This window comes from Onthophagus taurus, chromosome 1, assembly GCF_036711975.1.
Source record: "Onthophagus taurus isolate NC chromosome 1, IU_Otau_3.0, whole genome shotgun sequence".
Lineage (NCBI taxonomy): Eukaryota > Metazoa > Arthropoda > Insecta > Coleoptera > Scarabaeidae > Onthophagus > Onthophagus taurus.
The window spans coordinates 26,265,682-26,286,509 of record NC_091966.1 but is presented as its reverse complement, the minus strand read 5'-3'; the positions used below and the strand labels follow the sequence as shown (position 1 = coordinate 26,286,509).

The following is a 20,828-nucleotide window of genomic DNA, read 5'->3' as shown; positions in this document are numbered from 1 at the left end:
ATTTTAAAATAGTTTCAATTGAATGTTTGTGTACGCAGCCGTAAAAGCTGAAAATCAATTTTAAGCTGATTATACACATTGGAATAATGCGATCATTTTTGTTAGTTTCTCATCTCAGCTATAAACAACAATTAACAAGAAAGTATGTATTACGTAGTTGCTTAAAAGAAACAAAAGGCACATAATTTAGTAAACTCAGTGTAAATATGTCGAGTTTATATTCCCAAAGCATTGATGGTTTCGCAAAGGAATCTTTGTAAATTTCGTAAAATACCTCGAAACGAGTCTTTCTTGTCAAATGTAATAGTAAACAGTGCGTTTTTATAGGTTTATACAATGCGTATATTCGCAAAAACAACGTCTGCTTATGTTAATGCATTAAAACCGCTATTGTTAAAGCCGCTTTTCAAAACCATTTATTTATATGATAGAGTAACCTCTCACGCCCAATTTATTTATAAAACGGTTGTTTTGACGTCACGAATTAGGTACTATAGTTCAAATACAAATTTAAAATCATACCAAATTGTAAATTGAAACGCATAAAATTATTCTGCTTTTATTATTTATTTGGACAGAGCGGATATGTAAAGTTTATATTAAATTTACATAACGTTACGCTCGTTTAGTGGCGTTTAAAACTCATCCGGAAAAAGTCGTTAAGTTTACTCTCTACAAGCATAAAACCGCATCGAAACGACGTAGAAAAAAAGTGTTAAACTAATCCCTCCTTTTAATAGTTTAATTATTTGATCGACGCGAGGTGTTTACGACATTTTTACGGCCTCCGTCTCGGTTCGAGGGTGCAAGACCGTTCATAATGCAGCCACATGCCAGGCCACATATAACGATGTTTACACAATTTTGTTGCCGTGCTGTGTCCTAAACTTTTTTACCCCTCTTTTTTTCAGGACATTTTTTGACCCCCTTGGGTTGGATAAAAATATTAAAGCGCATCGTCCCCTTTTTCCTTTTTTTTCGTATGCTAATGTATAATTTGCAGAAAGGACTTCATTAACATCGGAATTATTATGTGTATGTACATTTAGGATGAAAAGTTTATTATTAAACGTAAAAGTAATTCTTTATACTTTTTTATTAGTAAATTTAACTTGAAAATTTCAATTAGACTTTATTTTCAAAGCTCCTTCTCGTAACTTTAAACGACCGAACTGAACGTGTTATTTCAAATTAAATATCGAAGTTCAAGACGTAGCAGTTGCCCTCTTCTCGCGCTTCATTAAACGAATCAATACAAGTTCCTGGCAATAATGCGACGTCGAAGGCCTAAGAGCAGCGCAAACTTAATTTCCCCCCGTCCATTTTAATTTAATTTAGATCGAAATCTCCGGTTGTTTGTTTGCTGTATTTTTTCTGCTGTTTACGTTTGACAAAAAAATTAGATTTGAAAGGGGAAAACATTATTATAAATTTATTTTTAGTTGGTAATTAGAATTTACATCGAGTAACTTTAATAGTAGTCGAGTGTCAAGGCGTCCAGTTTTAATTATATTTGCGCCTGGAAACGAGGGAAATAATTAAGGAACACCCAGTTGAGTCGCCGCCGCGACCCGGGAATCACTTATTCGCAGTTCGCCGAGCTTTTCCAAGAACTTTTCGCAAGTAATTTTCCTGGTCGAAGTCCCACGGGTCTTGTTCGATAGTCGACAAGTACTTAGTTTAATGTCCGCCAGGCTATATTCCTAGTTTTTAACGAGTTTTTAATATGCCGAGCCGATTTTGATCGCAAGACCAGTTTAATTCGACAAATTGCCGTGAAAGAAATATAAAAAATATATAGAAAAAAATATAAGTAATATGCCAAACAAAATATGTTTTCCCTTATAAAAGAACTAATATATGTATTTGGATTATATCATCATATATATTTTATATCTTAGGCCTAAACAAACATCAAGAATTAAGTTACAAATTTACCTTTGTTTAATATATGGTATGCAAACAAGACAAAACTCCTTGTAATCAAAAAAAAGCCAGACTTTTGAAGTTGTTTCTGAAGAAGGCTGCAACGTGGTGTTCGAAATTAGTCTTGAAGAAAAACTTAGGGGAAGCTTGCCTAATTTGAGCCACTAGTCAATGATTGGTTTTTGTGGCTATTGGTGCACCACAACATGGGCCGTTTGTGTGTGATCATCTTTTAAGAGTCTGGAAAAAAAACTTAGGGGAAGCTTGCCTAATTTGAACCACTAATCAATAATTCATTTTTTTTTTGGCTATTGGTCCACCACAAGATATATATATTCTTTCTAGTAAATCGGGTTTAAGGAAATGGTTTATTTTCTTATGTACAGATTAACTCGTGAGACATGCAGTTTTGACTTTTTGACAGAGTTGTACTTTTTCATCTAGCCCAAAAAAAATTTCAATCACTGAGTGGTTATCGTAACTTATTTGTTCTTATACCAAATACGAAATGCAATCGCAACTTGCTTTTTAATTCAAAAGATGAAGCTTTAAAACACAGTAGCATTACACTTTTGCTTTAGCTCGACAATGGTTTCGAGTACAAAAAGATGCTTCTCCACCTTCACGGAACCTCCTACTTTAAAAAATATCAATCTTGGTGGTTACAGTTTCAGAATTTCAGGAAAATTTTTGATGTTTGACATCATCGTAGTTAAGAGAATAATCTGAATGGGAATGGAGGTTGTGAGGAGACTGGATAAAACTGGACTTTTGAAATCTTTAGTGTTTCCTATTACAAGATACGTCTCAGAATTCTAGACCATAGATGTTGCATGCCGATGATGGATTGAAGCTTTTGAAATGATATGTTACCGAAGAATGTTGAGAAGACCTGCAAGTGCGTATCGCACTAATGCATCCATACTAAAAGAATTCACAACATATAAATGTTACCGGCAATCTGTATAATGCGATATTCTATACAATACCTAGGCAATTTATAGAATACCTAAAGCGTTTAGGTAATATATGAAATATTATTAATTTTATACTTTGCCTAGGTATTTTATAAAATACCGAATGCGAAGCCGGCAATGTGTGTAAAAGGCGAGAACAGGGAAGGAGAAAGATATGGCAGAAGGCTATGGTTCTAAAGTTGTTTGCCTATTATGCTTAAAAAACGCTGTAGCTGTAGAGAACCGCATCAGTTCCAAAGATATTTAACAGAGCTAGCTCAGAAAATGCTTAACACTTCTGAAAGAAAATTTCCCCATGTGCCATTGGGTACCACTGTAAGAATCCCTGTTCCGGAAGTCGACAGAGCATCAAACAACGATGATGCTCGCAATATACTAGCTAAAAACCGGATGACGAACTAAATAAAATAGGAACAAAGCTAGGTGTGTAAAGAATTTGTATTTAAGACAGCAGTTTAGAGTTGGTCGTCAAGAACTACTTAAAAAAGAAGATGTCCCTAATCAAGAAACGACACTTCATACAATTGCGAATCTGCAATCTATGGGGACATGTCAGGGATTTATTAAATGTACTTACAAAAAACACTGTGATACTAAAAAATGTTCATGTCTTAAAAGTAAGAATTTATACACTTCAAAATGTCACAATATATTTTTTTACTTACTCAATTCTGAGAGGCCAGTAGATCTACGTCTTGTTTTTACAGAATTATTTTGTTTCCTAAGTTTTTAATACTTATTACTTGATTTTGTACAATAACTTATAGATTATAAAATAGTTTATTATGAGTAAAAATTGATAAATACAGACCAAAATCTATTTATTTTGCACATTGCCGGTCGACCAACAGGTACTCTACTATGTAGTTCCTAAGAATTGTATACATTACCTAGATAAAGTATCTAAGGGACAATAATCTTCATAATATTTCCTACATTGCTTAGACACTCCAGGTATTTTATACATTACCTAGGCATTGTATAGAGTACCTGAATTATACAGATTGACGGTAACATAAATACGCGATTATGAGAGATTACTACCGACAATCCAGCGTCGCATATTTACATTCTTTGATCACGCAGACGAAAAGACGACATAGAAAAACTTATGATACTAAGGAAGGTTAATGGAAAAAGGTCAAAAAGTAAGTCACCGGTGAGATAAATAGACCAAATATGGTATCTGGCACAGATGTCAGTATCCCAAGTGATGTGTACTATAGAAGACAGAAAGGCAAGACGAAACTATACAACCTTTATGAACAAGTCACGACGTCCAAAATCGGACAACGTCCGAGAGAGAGAGAGATCGTGGTAGATGGTGGTTGAGTACTTCCATTACAGCTCATCTACAGTAAACGACTTTGTAATGTGAGGTCACGCGTTGTCATACAATAAAATCTATCAATAAGTCTTTCTTTCTTTTCTGTCTTTCCTTCAAAATTACGGGATGGTTGACATGGAACATATATTCCTTCTTTCTGAATCTTGCCCATTTGATGTAAACGAAGTGAAACGACTTATCGAGTCACGTTCAACTTCCTCCACGTCATCTTCGTCCAAAAATATTTGCAATTCTTCGTCTTCGAATTTTTGACCACTCAAAAATTTCCATGAACTTTCTTCTCGACATCAAAATCTCCAGTTTAGAAACATTGAAACCATTGACGACAGGTTCTTTCAGACTAGGCAGGATCGCTATAAGCTTCTGGGAATATTTGATGAACAAGTGATGCTTTTAGAGTTCAAGAATTTTCAAAGGTTCAAAAATGTATATAGGAACCGTTATATGTAATATACCGTTTTTAACGCATTTTGAAACAAAACAGACCTGCAAAAGTTTACTTTTATTTGGAATATAACAAAAAATAATCAAACGGCGGAGTCGTACTTACACACTTATCAGTCGTCCTGGATGGGTGCAATACATTCTACTCGAAACAGCTAGATTTGACATACAAACGTACTTATTATGCAAATCAAAACACAATAATAACACAATAATGACAATATTAAAAAACTCTCTTAGGTATGGCAATATGGAACGCTTTCGTATTTTACAAAAAATGTGAGAGAGGGAACTCAATCCTGAATTGAAAAAATATAAAACTACCAGCATTGCTAGAAGGGGATAACCATCAAACATCCTTACACCACTGATTGTGAGATTAGCAGCAAGATATGTTTCATCTTATTTGCCACCAACAAGTTTTTTTTGTTGCGCGAGAAATCTCCTCTTTAAAGGTAACAAGAAGCCTCTTTTTAATAAAAATTATTGCATGTAATTATTGTATGTAAAGCAAGTTCCCTATCAAATTGCGCAGATACATGAGATACATCAGCAGGCAGAATATCGTGACGGTCCAGATTAGGAGTCGATTCAAATTTCGCAACCTTGCCGTATCAGTAACGTTGACTGCGTCAGAATCAATAATATTCTTATAATCGTAGTTTCGAAAATATTTTTACACATTTATAGACAAAATAAAAGTGAATAACACAACTCTAAAATTCTACAGAGCGAAACAGAGAAAACAAAAAAATAACAACAATGATGATAAAATTTACATTAAATGAGACTGCATATTACAATACTAAAACCTCTACCCTTTAATGTAAAGTAAAGGGGGTTAAAAGCGTCATTGAAACAGCGAGTCATTTTAGTGCTCATTATCTATTAAACAAAAGCGATCAAAACTTCCGCTTAAATGAGTAACATGAAAATTTAATTATGGTATCCGGTAACTTGTTCCGCAGGTTCTGTATATAATAATCAAAAGATAAACGCTTCCATTTGATACTTATGAATTGTGAGCCGAAACAATTAGGGAATTTTGGACATTTATTGATATGCTTAAGGGATTTTACGTCTCTCTGAACTGGAATTGCGGTGTTATTGATTTCCAGCTGGATGTGGCTTAAATAATAGTTGTAATAATGATTGCTACACAACAGAATAAACTGGGATTTACAGGGGTTAATTTCCATGCTGTATCTGCGCATATTGTGGTACCTCAAGTTTGCTATCAATTTTCTAATTAATTCGCTATTAATTTAGCATAGCTGGGTATCGTCTGGAAATAGATGGCATTTGATGCTATTCAAATTTGAACTAATTTTAGTAATATATATTGAAAGGCATAGAGGGCTAATGATTGATTTCTGTGGAATTCCATAGCTCACACAAAAGAGTCACTCACTTATACCATTATTCCTTTCATCTTCGCAGAAAATTCGCAACCAATTTACTGGTGCTAATCAACATGACCAAAAATGCAAAAATAAATCAAAGGCTTTGGAAAATCTAATAGTGTAAGTGCTATTTATTGTATGTTATCAATCACTCTAGTATTACATCTAGTATTCCCAATAAGCAGCACTGCATCTATCAGTAACTCTTTTTAAATCTGGACCGACAACTAGGGAATATGTTAATACGTTTTGCAAAACTACGAAGTTGCATATCCACAATTGTTTTTGGCATTATTAAGCTATAGCTCTTAAGTCTTACTACAGTACCTTATCTACTAATCCATCATACAGTGACTTACAAAACTATTCATACACTTTAACGCATTACCACAACATTAAAAAAGAAATCGGAGAAACATTTGTTAGGTACATCTAATTTATGTATGTATAATAACAAAATAAGTAATTACTTTATTTTAAGTATGTATACAATTTTAGACACGTTTAAATTTACTTATTGTTAGAAGCTATCCGTGCGAAATCAATTGTTTTCCACGAACCGATCAAGATAGTTTATGCAGGAGAAAAAATATTGAACCTAAAAACGAATCTGGAAAATACTCAGAGCAACAGAAAGGGATGTAAACAAAAAGGTGGCCTAAAATAACATATCAGCGGACAAGTGGATCAGCCACTTTCAACGTCTATCCAGACAATATCACTAATAAGCTGCTGAAGTGGGGAAGACAAGAACTAGCAGAACAACGCATGAAGGTGTACAATATATTACTACAGAACGTGCAGACTCCAGAGAGCTGAAGAAACAGAATCACTATTCCACTTTTTAAGAAAGGAACATCGTTTGATCCAGAGAACAACCGGTGAATATCCCTCCTGGGATAAGGAATATTCATGAAGTTACATGCTAAAACACATCACAACAAGCGAGAAACAACAGGGGTTTCAAAAAAACAACTCAACGATCGACGTGGTCTTCGTAGTTAACAATGTAGGGAACAAAGCAATATAATATAACAACCCAGCATACTTATGCTTTATAAATTTGAGAAAAGCGTTCGATGTGACAGCAGGACGTTATAAAAGAGTAGACGGGAAACGAACCGCACCCACACACAACCAGAAACAATCACACAACTTAATATAAACAATATCACCATAATTAAAACAAAGACCCTTAGTATAGAAGATACCCTTGAAAGTAGGTGTGAGGCAAGGCAATAGTCTAAGTTCACTACTGTTAATGGATGGGATCATAGAACAAGTGTGGAATGTAAAACACTGATACAACATGGGAAAGACGAATTAAAAGTGAACTAAAATGGACATAGATGATGGACAACTGGATTACAATGCCTACTGCGGGCTTTTATGGATGATAAATTTTACCAAACCAAAACTGTGTTAATAGCTAGAAAACCGCGTAAATGTAAACTAGACATATCATCTCTTGTACAATTCAAAAACAATGTGAAAAAACAGGTCAATGGATCAACCAGCATAGCTGAAGCATAAAAAAGACCATCTAGAGAAACTGCATATCTACAGAGACCAAAATAAGCGTATACAAAGCCCGCATCAGGCCAATAATGACACATGCTGCGTAGGTGAGGGTAGACAAAGTGAAAACCAAGAGAAAGTGCGTACCAACAAGATTTTGAGAGCAACCACTGGAAACACTATGGAGATCAGAGAAGAAGCAAGAAAATTCGGGAGGATTGCAAGATGGAAGATGTGGTAAGATGGATGCTAGCACACAGGACACTCTAGATCGGACAAGTTCTACAAATGGAAAGGAATAAACTGCCAAGGATTGTTGGAGATTACAGACAACAATCAGAAACAGCTACGACGACTTCCAAAAAGATGAAAAGATACCTGGTTGATCACAGGAAACGCAGGTAGAACACAATCGGTAGAGCAGCCTCTATGGTTTCCGCAAGGAACAAAATGCAGTATGCAAGAATGGAAACACGTGCAATATTTGGGAAGAAGCCTGCAACGTAGTAAAGTATATCATAAATGATACGTTATCAACACAATTACCAGAGAAGGCCCCATTTTATATTTCTTGTCCGAAAAGGTTCGAAGATTTACATTTAGGAGTTATACTGAATAGAGAGATTCTCAGAATTCAAAAGAAAAGACATTCAAACAAGAAGAAAAATAATGAAAAGCTGGAAGAAATAAACAACAAAATAGTCTTTTAAAAGTAGCTGTGCCAGGTTGTTTAAAACATTATAAAATTGTATAACATTGTAATAAAAGCATGAATCAGGAGAAATTCCAGAAGACTATGTTTACTGTGCATTCATTGCACAATAAATTCTTGCAAGATTACAATTAGCAAATGAAGCAAAATATTTTAAGATTTGTAAAATGTAATCTCTGCAGAAATAAAATCGTATCTTGAAATTGCACTACAAGGTGTAACATTACGCGCGCATGGTATAATTACATTTAGGCTATTTTTAACTATGCATTTTTACAGTTTGTTTTAAAATGATTTTTATTTCATGCAATTTTCATACGACACATATATGTCACTTCATTTAATTCGGTATTCGAATTTATAGTGGGAAAAAGTAAATTAAGGTTTTGTTTTAAATAAAATAACATTGGAAATATGACGTGGCACAATTTTGATTTAAAAATTCAATTTTACAAAATTTATTGATGATATACTACCAAACAAAAATGTTAAATTTTAACTACTGATTTATTTACAATTTCATATATAAACTAACATATGTATTAATTTTAGAAATGTCATTCACCGGGAATTCAAATCGTAAACCTCGTAATCAATACGCACAACCACCGGAAATGTTTAAAACCGTAACGATAAATTTACGATGGGTATCCGATACTAAATCAGTTCCTCAGCTTTCCCGTTCATTATTACACGGTTTGTAAAGTAAACAAACAGTTAATTTTCCTATAAACGACAAGCGGCTGTCTACACAATATTAACAGAACAAACAATAAAGTGTTGGGTTGCGCAGATTTACTTAGTCTTTGTAACAAAGTTTAATGAATTTCTAATGGTCTATTCACCGCTTAGTAGGATCAAATATATTTTCTATAAAAATCTAAAACTACACCTGGATTATTTTTTGTTGTATTCTCGATAAAAATGTATCCATATAGTCTGTATGTGAAATGTTGAACACATGTAAACATTACGACCCTCCTTATGCGATAATAATATTGTTTAATCTAGGTCTTTATCGAGCAGATTTTCGTATGTATTTTCAACTAACTGTATTGCCGATATGAAAGTGAATCCACACGAAAGTAATAACCGTATCGAAGGCACGCCGTGTATCAATAAGCGGTTTGTTTGAACGAATAAATCCCTTCTATGTGCCCGCATAATCACGCAGGATTTCGTTTCTTTGTAGACGATTTAGATAAAAGAAAAAAGGAAAAAAAATCTTTTTTTATTGCTTGCAATCGATATGCAAAGGAAACACTTTGACCTTTTCCTTTAAACCCATATTTATGTTTTTTAAATAACATCTGACCTTTTCTCACTATTAATCTTAACAAGTTCGTGTTTTATGCATCTTATTTCCTGGACACATTTCAAGGTATAACACTCACGAAAGTCATTAATATTTGAGACGACTAGGGGCATTTTTTTTTCGGGGAAGAAATCGGTAATCTAATATCTGCGGGGTCTGGTCGCAATATGTGAAACGGTCTCGAAGGGTGATCGTCGTCGCCCATTAGGTTATCACCGGGTCGGTTCATCATTGGGGAACCCTCCTCGAACGCCATCGTTGCTACAAATCGTCTGCAGAAGATTGATCTAAGGCTTGATGAAAAATTTAAAGTTGTTTATAAACTGTAAATCAGTGGTGTTTATTGTGTGTCCGGGATTTTGTTTGACAAATACTCCAACTAATTTAAATTTAAATAGACAACGTATCGTATTGCTAAAATTTATTACTATTACGGTGTTTATTTGAAGATATTATTAATTAAAGCTTAAAATTTATAACATAATATAAATTATAACCATAGAAAGATTCCACATTAATCACTTTATTCTCTAATGTGGATTGTCATTTGAAAATGAACAAACACGTCGGGGTTGTCGATAAAACAGTTCCGCAATTTGTCACGCGATACGTGACCGGGTTCGGATCAAATTGAATTCGGAACAGCGAATGGGAGACCTAAAATTTATTATTGCACATCCGGGCATAAATTGTCGAATTACGTTTACTAGGCTACTACTGCGATTTCCGCAAATTTGCTTGTGTTTACTGTACGCGTTTGGCAGATGAAACGGTTTCTTTCAAAACGGACGCTCTTTTCAAAATAATATGGAGGGGAACTTGAACAAACAAGTACCGAGGGAGTGGTGTTTTAAATATTGCAAACCATAACAAACAATAGCTTTAGGCCGGTGTGCACATCCGGGCGACGACGACCATGACGGTCTTTGAAGAGTGACATCTGCAATCTTTCAACCTTCACGAAAATAAGATGCTCCCAAAGAGTCGATAAAAGATTTATGCACTATAAGTATGTTAGCGGGGTGTTTTCATAAACCGTATACTAACAAATTAAAACTAACGGCAAACGCTTTGTTTACTATTTTCTCTCTCTCTACATTCCACATCAGCGTCGTCTCTAAAGGAAGCCGATTTGTTGAAAACCTACAATCGTGCTCCTTTGTAAACTATTGTGAGTATTGTGTACAGTAAAACCTCGATAAAACGTACTAATATGAGGAAGAGAGTGTCCGTTTTAGCCAAAAGTCCGTTATATCAAAAAATTTTAATTTGCACTTTAAACTGCTTGACTAAATAAATTTATTATAAATAAATAATTTTAATGCATACAAAATCGAACAGCTATCCACACAAGGATGATAGAATCTAGAGGACTGCTACATCTCGGGAACAGGTGCACAGCTCGAAGGCCCGTTCGTGACGTCAGTGCTGAATTGCTTTAGCCGTGCGTTCTTTTAAGACGGCTAAACCCGAATGTTTCTAGTTCTAGGTCTAGTATTATTCTACTTTTCGTACTAATCTAGCGCTGAATAACAACTAAAAGCAAAACTAACACTAGCATTAGAATTAACACTATATCTAATGTAATAATGCATTAGGAGTATTTTTGATTCATAACGTAATTCTCCATCAGTTTTAGTAGGTCCTTAAAATAGATCAATTTTGACATTTTGTGATTTATGCTATTTGTGATCTAATGCTATATCATTAGAAACTGGTGATAAATAAATATGAAATAAGTATGAATGATGATTTCTTGATGAACCAGGAATATATTTTATTCATAACGTCTTTCTCCATCAGAGAAAGATAGATAATAGTTGATTTTAATAAGAAAAATCGTCCAATTTTGACATTTTGTGACTTATCCTATATCACTAGAAACTGGTGATAGATAAATATGAAATAAGTATGAATGATGATTTCTTGATGCATCAGGAATATATTTTATTCATAACGTCTTTTTCCATCAGTTTTAGTACTTACGTAATAGTTGATTAAGAAAAATCGTCCAATTTTGACATTTTGTGATTTATGCTATATCATTAGAATCTGGTGATAGATAAATATTAAACAAGTTGGGATTATGATTTCTTGATGTATTAGGAATATTTTTGATTCATAACATCTTTCTCCATCAGTTTTAGTACATACATAAAAGTGGATTAAGAAAAATCGTCCAATTTTGATATTTTGTGATTTATGCTATATCATTAGAATCCAGTGATAGATAACTATTAAACAAGTTTGGATTATGGTTTCTTGGTGCATTAGGAATATTTTGGATTGATAACATTTTTCTCCATCAGTTTTAGTACTCACGTTACAGTTGATTTTAATAACAAAAATCGTCCAATTTTAACATTTTGTGATTTATCCTATATCACTAGAAACTGGCGATAGATAAATATGAAATAAGTATGGATTATGATTTCTTGATGCATTAGGAATACTTTTTATTCATAATATGTTTCTCCATCAGTTTTAGTACACACGTTACAGTTGATTTTAATAAGAAAAATCATCCAATTTTGACATTTTGTGCTATATCATTAGAATCTGGTAATAGATAAATATGAAATAAGCATGGATTATGATTTCTTGAAGCATTAAGAATATTTTTTATTCATAACATCTTTCGCTATCAGTTTTAGTACTCACGTTACAATTGATTTTAATAAGAAAAATCGTCCAATTTTGGCACTTTGTGATGTATGCTATATCATTAGAAACTGGTGATAGATAAATATGAAATAAGTATGAATTATGATTTCTTGATGCATCAGGAATATTTTTTAATCATAACGTCTTTCTCCATCAGTTTTAATACATACGTTATAGTTAATTTTATTAAGAAAACTCATCCTATTTTACCATTTTGGGGAATTATGCTATATCATTAGGAACAGAGGAATAGTTGTAACAGGTATTGGAAACTATTACTTTTTAGGAACAGGAACATATGGTACCTGTTTCGATTATATCGAGGTTTTATTGTATTTTGTTTTGTTTAGATTAATAAGCATGGAACAAACATTTTTTCAAAGAATAATAACTCAAAGTTAAAATTAATCATTATTAAAACCTTTAAAAAGCTTTATAATACCATAATTTAGTCAATAAACATTACTCTCTTGTATAATAAGTTGCATAAATCGTCAAATATTTTCTTATCAAAGAAACGAACAATTTGTAATCCTTTTGAAAAATATGGTTCTAATTTCGTTGTGAAACCCCGGAAACATATTTTTCGATAAAGCGCCTTATTCAAAGAAATCTAACGCTATCGTCGTCGCGGTGGTACATTCGTGGAAACTTACACATACGTAACCGGCTAAGGAAGATTTAGTGGAGCAATATCAGCTCGAAGGAAGTAGAGTACCGGAATGGATAAAGGGAACGCAACCATCAATTCCGCCAGCGCCATATAGACGCCGTGAATAGAAATCGAATTTCCATCTTTTGAGAGTCTCTCTCCAACCGCTTGCATCCACCTTAACTGCAATTTGAGTATGTGAGCAGCTATGCGGGACGAATTTCAGTACCTAACACACCTGAGTGTGCCCCATTGCGAAGTGATCGAGAGAGTTTATGATGTGAGGTGAGATGTTTGGATGAAATTCAAGAAGGGCGTTTTTCAAAAGAAGAGGAAATTCTTAATTCACTTGATCGCGTCTGGAAACTTTTTAGACTTTTTATCTTTAGATCGGATTTATTGGAGATTTCCGGCGGGACGATGATTAATTTTCAATAAATATGCGCTCTGTAATAATTCAAAAGTTTCCCGGCATCGTTTCCATGTAAATGAGGAATGGAATATGTATGTGCAATTTCTCGTTTGGCCTCAATAAAACAGGACGTGAACTATATAATATATTATATTACCAGGTCAATTTATACCAAATTCACTCAAATTGATATTAATGATTCTAAATGTTTATGTAATAAAAATAAATGTATATTTTTCTAAGTGTAAATTGCATGTGTAGGTATGGATTTATGATTTAGTTGGAACATTCTTCGTAGTGTTCCCGCACGTGCGCGTCGCTGTTGTAGGGTCAAAGTTCGTGGTGATTGATGGCAAGTGGGATGATAAGGAAACTATACAACGACCACCCTTAGATGACCGTGCACATTTGCGAAACCTACCCCAAATGAAACTTTTTTCCCTACCCACACATGCGCAAAATAAACGAAGGAATTTTTTTCTATTTGATTCTCTTTAGGTACTTCAAGATCGATCAAACTTGTTTCTTAAATTTTTAACGATCCTATCAAGGAAGGGAGATTGAAGTAATTCACTTTATACATTTTTAATCACACAATGACTTGTAGTTTCGGGACACACGCACGAAGTTCGTTTGACCATAGTTGGTTTGCGTGTCGTCTGCATTTTCAGTTCGTTTTCAGGAAAAATTGCCCTTTACGACGCGCTATTTACCTTTCTTTTTGAACCGACTTGTATATCGCTCGCGGAGTAATTACTGTAATGTAGACGTATACATGTCAACTCGATCAATAAGCAGAAAGAAATTTTGTATTTAAATAAAATATCACACAATTACTGTGACGTCCAATAAAAAATCGTCCTTCACTATTCATTATAAAAGCACAATTCCAAATACGTGTATATATTTAATATAACAGCGTAGATTTGTGCTTCCATTGGTTCCCGCAAACTCTACAATAGAATATATCCATTGAAAGTAATTCTTTTGGAAGCGCACGCATTTTTAAACTCCTCTCGTCACAAAAGCCTAGTACTTTACAGAAATCCCGTATCAAAGAATCTTTTCAAACCAGTTATGTATAGATGAGGGCAGTTCATTTACACGTACTCTAAATTAAAAAAATCTTTTTATGTGTTTGTTTATTTATAATACCAAAAGTCATTCATAGATTGACTATGAAATTATATTTAAAAGACACAAATGTAAAAAAGTGTTCTGAAACTGTGTCCTAATATCTATTATATAGGCAATTCTTTTTACAAATTCGCGTTGAATGTAATGTAATGGTAATAACAGCGCTACGGAATATTTCTTCTAAAACGTTCAAAGTTTGTAAGAGTCACATCGTATTTGATTCAAAATGCCAACCAAGGTTCAACTATCCAAAGAGATAAAAAGCCGCAACTCTGATCATCCAAAATTGTTTTACAATAAACTGTAAAATTTTTAAAGTGGCAGAAATTGATTTTGGAATTGCTTACCAGAATAAGAAGCAGATCTGCCAAAGGTTGCCCTTTGGTGTTTTCGTACAATTTTTTATTTGAAAATTGTATAAAGAGATGTTAAACGTTCTTTGATGAGTCGACAATTACAAAAATTGAGAGTGAAGAGATTATCAGCGTACTTGGTCAGTTAATGTGATGTGTACAATTATTGATGATAATATTATATATATATATTAGACCATATCTTATTGACTGTATTTTAGATGGCGAGTAATATTGAAACTTTGTTGAAGAGAAATTACCGGAATTTCTTGAAAACCTAAACATATGGTCAGAACAATTCGTTTCAACGCATTATTCGTTACTAGCACGCGATCAATTCATCGGGATTGCAATAATCGCTGGATGACTCCCAAAGATATGTGCAACGAATACTTGCGTGGCAATTACACCCAATACGCTCTCAAAATGTGAACAGCCAGTTGTCTGTAAATCTATAAATCTACAAGTGCTTCGAAATGGAAGATGATAATTAAGATTAATTTCTAGAGTATAAATTAATTGAATGGTGAGTGGCAAGTTTATTCAGCGCAAACAATCACCCGAAAAGGAAGAAACAGAAAACTCGACCAAAAACAAAGTATTTTGTAACATTGAATCCGAATCTGTAATAAAAAATGAGAGTCCAACTTGAAATTTGGAGAGGGGATTTTAATCTTTTATTTAAAGTAATGCCCAGGTCGTTGCAAGTTGGAGAAACTTTAATAGTAGAAAAGGGTTTGAGAAGGATTTATTATTGATTATATGCATAAGCTATGGACATAGCTAAAGATGCCTGAAATGTTATTGTAAAGGCCATGCTTCATATAGTTTCCGTTTATTATGTATATGTGTTTATATTTATTTTACATAGTTAACTGCACTGTCAAAAAAATAATAAAGTAACTAATTGTAAGATAAAATCATAGACTTCATCAGTATATCTATTAAAAATTATAGAAATTGCCTGGAAGAATGGTAATGCTGATTTCTTGATATTTCATAATAGATTCGATCGAATCGATTAGTTGCACGAGTTCAAACATGAACATCCAGAGTAGATATAATAAGTTTTGCTGTTAAGAAATATCTGTTCATCACGGTTTTGCTAAAATAATTAATTTAATCAGGTTATATATTAAATTTATTAATGAAGAGCATGAACCAATTAGCATGTTTATTAATGACCAACTGACGAATATTCACATCAAACTCAAAGATTTATCAAAAATCGAAAAACAAAATTTAGAATTGACTTCACAGCCAGTGTAGGTTTTACTATTGTTGTAGGATGCCATTGGGTTATGTGATTTTTATTTGGCGAATTCCTTAGAACAGACAAATGTAATTAAAACACTTTATTGAAGATTACGATGTTAGCAGCAATTTGTTTCCATAAATTTGTTTATTATATTTCGTGAATAAATAAAAAAAATGGCTTCCACTTAAATATTGTAGCTACGAGGAGATTAGTCGCGACACATAAATAAAGCAGCTTGTAGCCTTAGTAGACTAACTTTAAAGATATATCGGAATGCTATCGCAAGATTGAATATTTTTTATTGCTTAAGTTTATCTATGTATAACATAATGGACATTTTTAACAAGTGCCATAAACGCTAGATAAACTTTTATTGTATAACACAGGTATAGGTTAACCCTCTCAGTGATGTATGTTGAATATATAAGCTGATAATATCCTCTCAATATTTTTTTTTATTCTGCAGAGTTATTGTGCATGACCGAACTATAACGAGCAGTACAGCAAGTAGTGACACGTCTGTTAATTTATCAAGTTGTCTTTTTTACATATTCAGTATTGTTTAAAAGTGGCAACATTTTAATATTATTACAAATTTTTTTCGCCAAACATGGTTTCAACAACATCTATTATGCATGGATTTCTAAGAGTTTTAGCAATAAAATGAGCTTTTCCTGCTTTAACCCTGCGTCAACTAGAAATGAGACTTTTTAATTGCTGCCACCCAGTTAACAAAATAAGTTCTCTTTACTTTTATTTATTTCTACTAAAATTCGTTAACATTCAATAAGTTTGCCTTTTTACTCATGATTTATTAGTAAGTTTTGATTCGCTCAAGTTAATGAGCTGTTGTTAAAAGGTCTAAGATAAATTACAGACTGATCATTCAGAATACTACAATCCCCAACAGAAACAAAACTATAAAACAAACTATTTTCTAATTTTAATTTTTTTATTTGCAATATCAACAAAACAGATTGTAGGCATACGATATTGCTTTTGTTAGTGTTATCCGAGATTCCTTTAACATTTTCATGATGTTTGGTTGAATCTATTTCTTGTCTTTTCTGCAAACTGAAAATGCTATACAAGAGCCAAAACAAATCGCCTTTTACACTTTTATTATTGTTTGATCACTAACGATAGTGATTGATTAATTCTCCTCGCTTTAGAAATTTTTCCAATGTAATATATATGTAGGATTTTCTAGTAGGTGTTCTACATTTCATATCTGACAACACCAATGTGATACAACAACGGCACTATCATAGAATACAAATTTACTTATAAATAAATAGGAATCTTTCATACTCGCCAACATTGTATTCTTGCCGAGAAGTCGTCCCGACGTTGTTGCCGAGTCATTGTCGTCCCAGATCATGGTCGTCAAATGTGAAAACACTCAATTTTCCCCATAAGTGAAAGATGACTAATACCGCATCATGCGTAATATATATTGGTAAAGACATCATTACTGATTTAACACTATTTTTACTGTATGATTACTCATCGAAATTTGATCCATACCCTAATATCTAGAATGTTTAAATCACAAAGCTTATACTTAATAGGGCTCCTCTACAATCGGATGTCAAATTAGTCGTAGCATACTGATTGAGATGTCAACTTTATGTATCTAACAGAAAAGTTCGTGATGCCTCTATGGCTACATATAGAAAATAGTTCCAACATATTTATAACGTTTAAATCTATAAAGGACGTATTATGCCGCATCGAGAGTGGAATACCAACTAGGTACGACTTAGATTGGGTCAATGTTGCTTAAAAAAGGAACCAGGTTGATTAGTAAGAAGATCTTTGGTTGGGAAAAAAAGGAATAATATTGTATTTGATTCTTCGGCGTTCTAATCTCTGGGTCTAAAGCTTTCTCCGAGTTGAAACTCCTCAATGCCGTATCTACTTCTTTGAACATACTAGGGTCTATTACATTTCCGTCGAAATCTTCAACAAAGATTTCTGCCTTGTTTTCGGCCATTGAATATTATTGGCATAAATATCCAGTAACGACCATTCCACGGAGTTCATGTAATCATCCGTTCGTTTTTTATGTCTGAGCTTTTATATGGAAAGTTTGACCTACCAGGAGAAACCAATAAAATCCCAAGTCCTTGAGAATGTCAAATTGTGTTGCTGTGCCTAGTTGCAATATACAGTGTGTTAATTAATTATCGTACCCGACGTCATCATTGCAAGTATGCAACCAATATCACAGTATTGGTATTGCAATACGCAAATCGCGTATACTGTGAAGTTGGAGTGTATATATTGCGTAGAGTTGGACATCGTTACTTTCTTTGTAATGACGATGTCAAAGAGGTCCGAGGCTTTGTTAGTTAGTAACGCGTTGGGCAAGGTCTATGGCGAATGGAACTGTTTATCCTGGAAATGGAACTGAAATATTTGTAGTTCAGTTTCCGACCAGGATAAGGAATGATCGTCATCCATCTCATATTGTCCTCATCCCTTGCAGACAGCGATGAGTTTTATAGTTTCGAAAGTGGAAAATTTCTTTTCCAGATGTGTTTTTCCTTAGCCGTGTTATTTTCTGTCAAGAACTGGCGTCGAACTCGTCGTTCGTGATTCTTTGGAAACCGAGATTGCACGCTGTCTGCTTTTATAAATTAATTGTTGTTACACAACAACTACACAAAATTCCTCGAATTATCACATAAAATAACACTTTAATCTAAATTTTTAGTTAGAATGTATATATAATAATATTTTACACATCCTTCATTCTTTAAATTAAAAGTTTAAGATCCCAAAATATTACAATAATTTTAGTTCATATTATTCCCAAAAACGATTTTGGAAATAAGAACCTTGTTTTATAGTTGTGGTTAAGGTTGAAAAATCTAAAAATTAAATCGGAGACTTCTGTTTACACCTGGAAAACTGATAACGCTAATTACACATACTTATTCTATCCATGCATATACATTTCTTTATTTAAGACAAAATCTCTATCATCATCTCACCCTTTCTAAAATTCATGTCACCTGAAACACCATCAACTAGTAAGTGCTACCACCAGTCGCCTTCTATTGTAATCGTCAAGTACGACACTTTCCCGAGATCCACGAGACACACTTCACAAATCCCAAGATCCGTAGCTATGTGTATTCGTCGATGATTGAATCGACGAAGACCAACAGACGTTAGGACCGTTTTATCACGCCCCGAGATTTAAGCGTAGCGAATGCGAATACGATGTCGACACTTCAATACTGCTAGAAATGTTGACATTTCACTACAACGGAAGCGCACAGCGCACATATCGAGTACTTTCCGCATGTTGAATCTGCCCCGGAATGTTGATTTAGTACGGAAGAAGGAAAAATCGTCCCCAATCGATGAATTGAAATCTGTTTTATAGATGGTAAGTAAATATTTTTTCAATTTGGATATAGTAGTGTGGTGAAGCGAATTCAAAATGACTTGAAGATTTGAATACGAAATGAGAATAGGAATAATGAAAATAAAAGTATCGGATTTTTCTTTTATGAGATAACAAAAGGTTTCTTATTTTGCAATCAGGAGGCACTTAAGGTGTTGTATTCCTTAAATGGAACAATAGAAGACTTTCACCCCAAGCACTACTTACATATCGCTTCTAGAACCAACCGTTCTAAAATTGCTCTGGTCTCTAGTAGTAGATATCTGGGATTTATGTATTGGCACACAAAAATTAACAATCTAAACTCACGAAGATTTACATTCACAATACTACGTGAACTAAATGGGATAAAACAAGACTTAGTTATTCAAACGAAACGTGGTTAGATTGCGTTATAATAGCTTAGATAGTCTTCGTTAGAAAATTTAAAATACATAATCATAAAATGATCCATACAATCTCAACTTGATTTAACTAATAATGGTGAAACCAACTGCTTCAAAAAAAGTAAATAATGAAAGTGAAAGTTATAAATTAGAGGTTATTTACCATCTGATGATATCCCACGTTGAAGACATAATCCGGTATGCGACGCGACGCCTTGCCGTCAGACCGTCATAGTCCGGATGATGTTCATTGCGTTAAAAATCGGTATTGTCGAGGCCGTTGAATTTTGCGTATAAAATTTGCACGGAAACACCGCACGTTTCACAGTAAACAAAGCAAATGGCGGCACGACGTCGGAGCACGCCGCGACGCCGACCGATCGATAACGGAACCGTATTGTACAATAACACCGATCGACGAGACGCTACTAGGTACTCGTTGCGAAAGGTTTAGTATTTGCCTGGATGATTGTAGGGGACACATGCGTACAGGTCCTCCGATCCCTGTGAAGGCGTCCTGCGGTGTTCGCAGGGCTTTTTGGACGCTACTTTTGCCAAGGCAACCGAACTACGAAGCCAGTCGTTGCAAAACCCTTATAATTACTAAAAGTTAAAAGATTCAATTTTTTTAATTACAGGATTTTTTATATCAATACTTTTTTGAAACTACAACGATCGAGAATATACAAGAAAGTAATAGTTAAAGACAAGCAACTCACCTTCCACAAAGAGGGCATATTAGATGACTGCATTAATGTTGTAGAACACAGATCAGAAAAATTCTTGATAAATTGTACAATCTTCTTAGGAAAGAATGTAATCTTGGTTGAGCTACACTTCATTATAGATGTGTCCTGTTTCTGAATGTTGTGTGTTCGTCTAAAGTGAAGATGCAAATACTAGAA

The 20,828-nt window shown here is 33.8% G+C and overlaps 1 protein-coding gene across 1 annotated transcript in view; it reads right to left on the bottom strand.

Moving 5' to 3' along the window:
- LOC111415969 (frizzled 2) overlaps window positions 1-20,239 on the bottom strand; it is a 203,661-nt gene extending 183,422 nt beyond the window's left edge. Inside the window, exon 1 of the mRNA XM_023047880.2 lies at window positions 20,087-20,239. The gene's annotated coding sequence lies outside the window, so the exon portion shown is untranslated. The remainder of the gene's footprint in view (window positions 1-20,086) is intronic.
- Window positions 20,240-20,828: the final 589 nt, after the last annotated feature.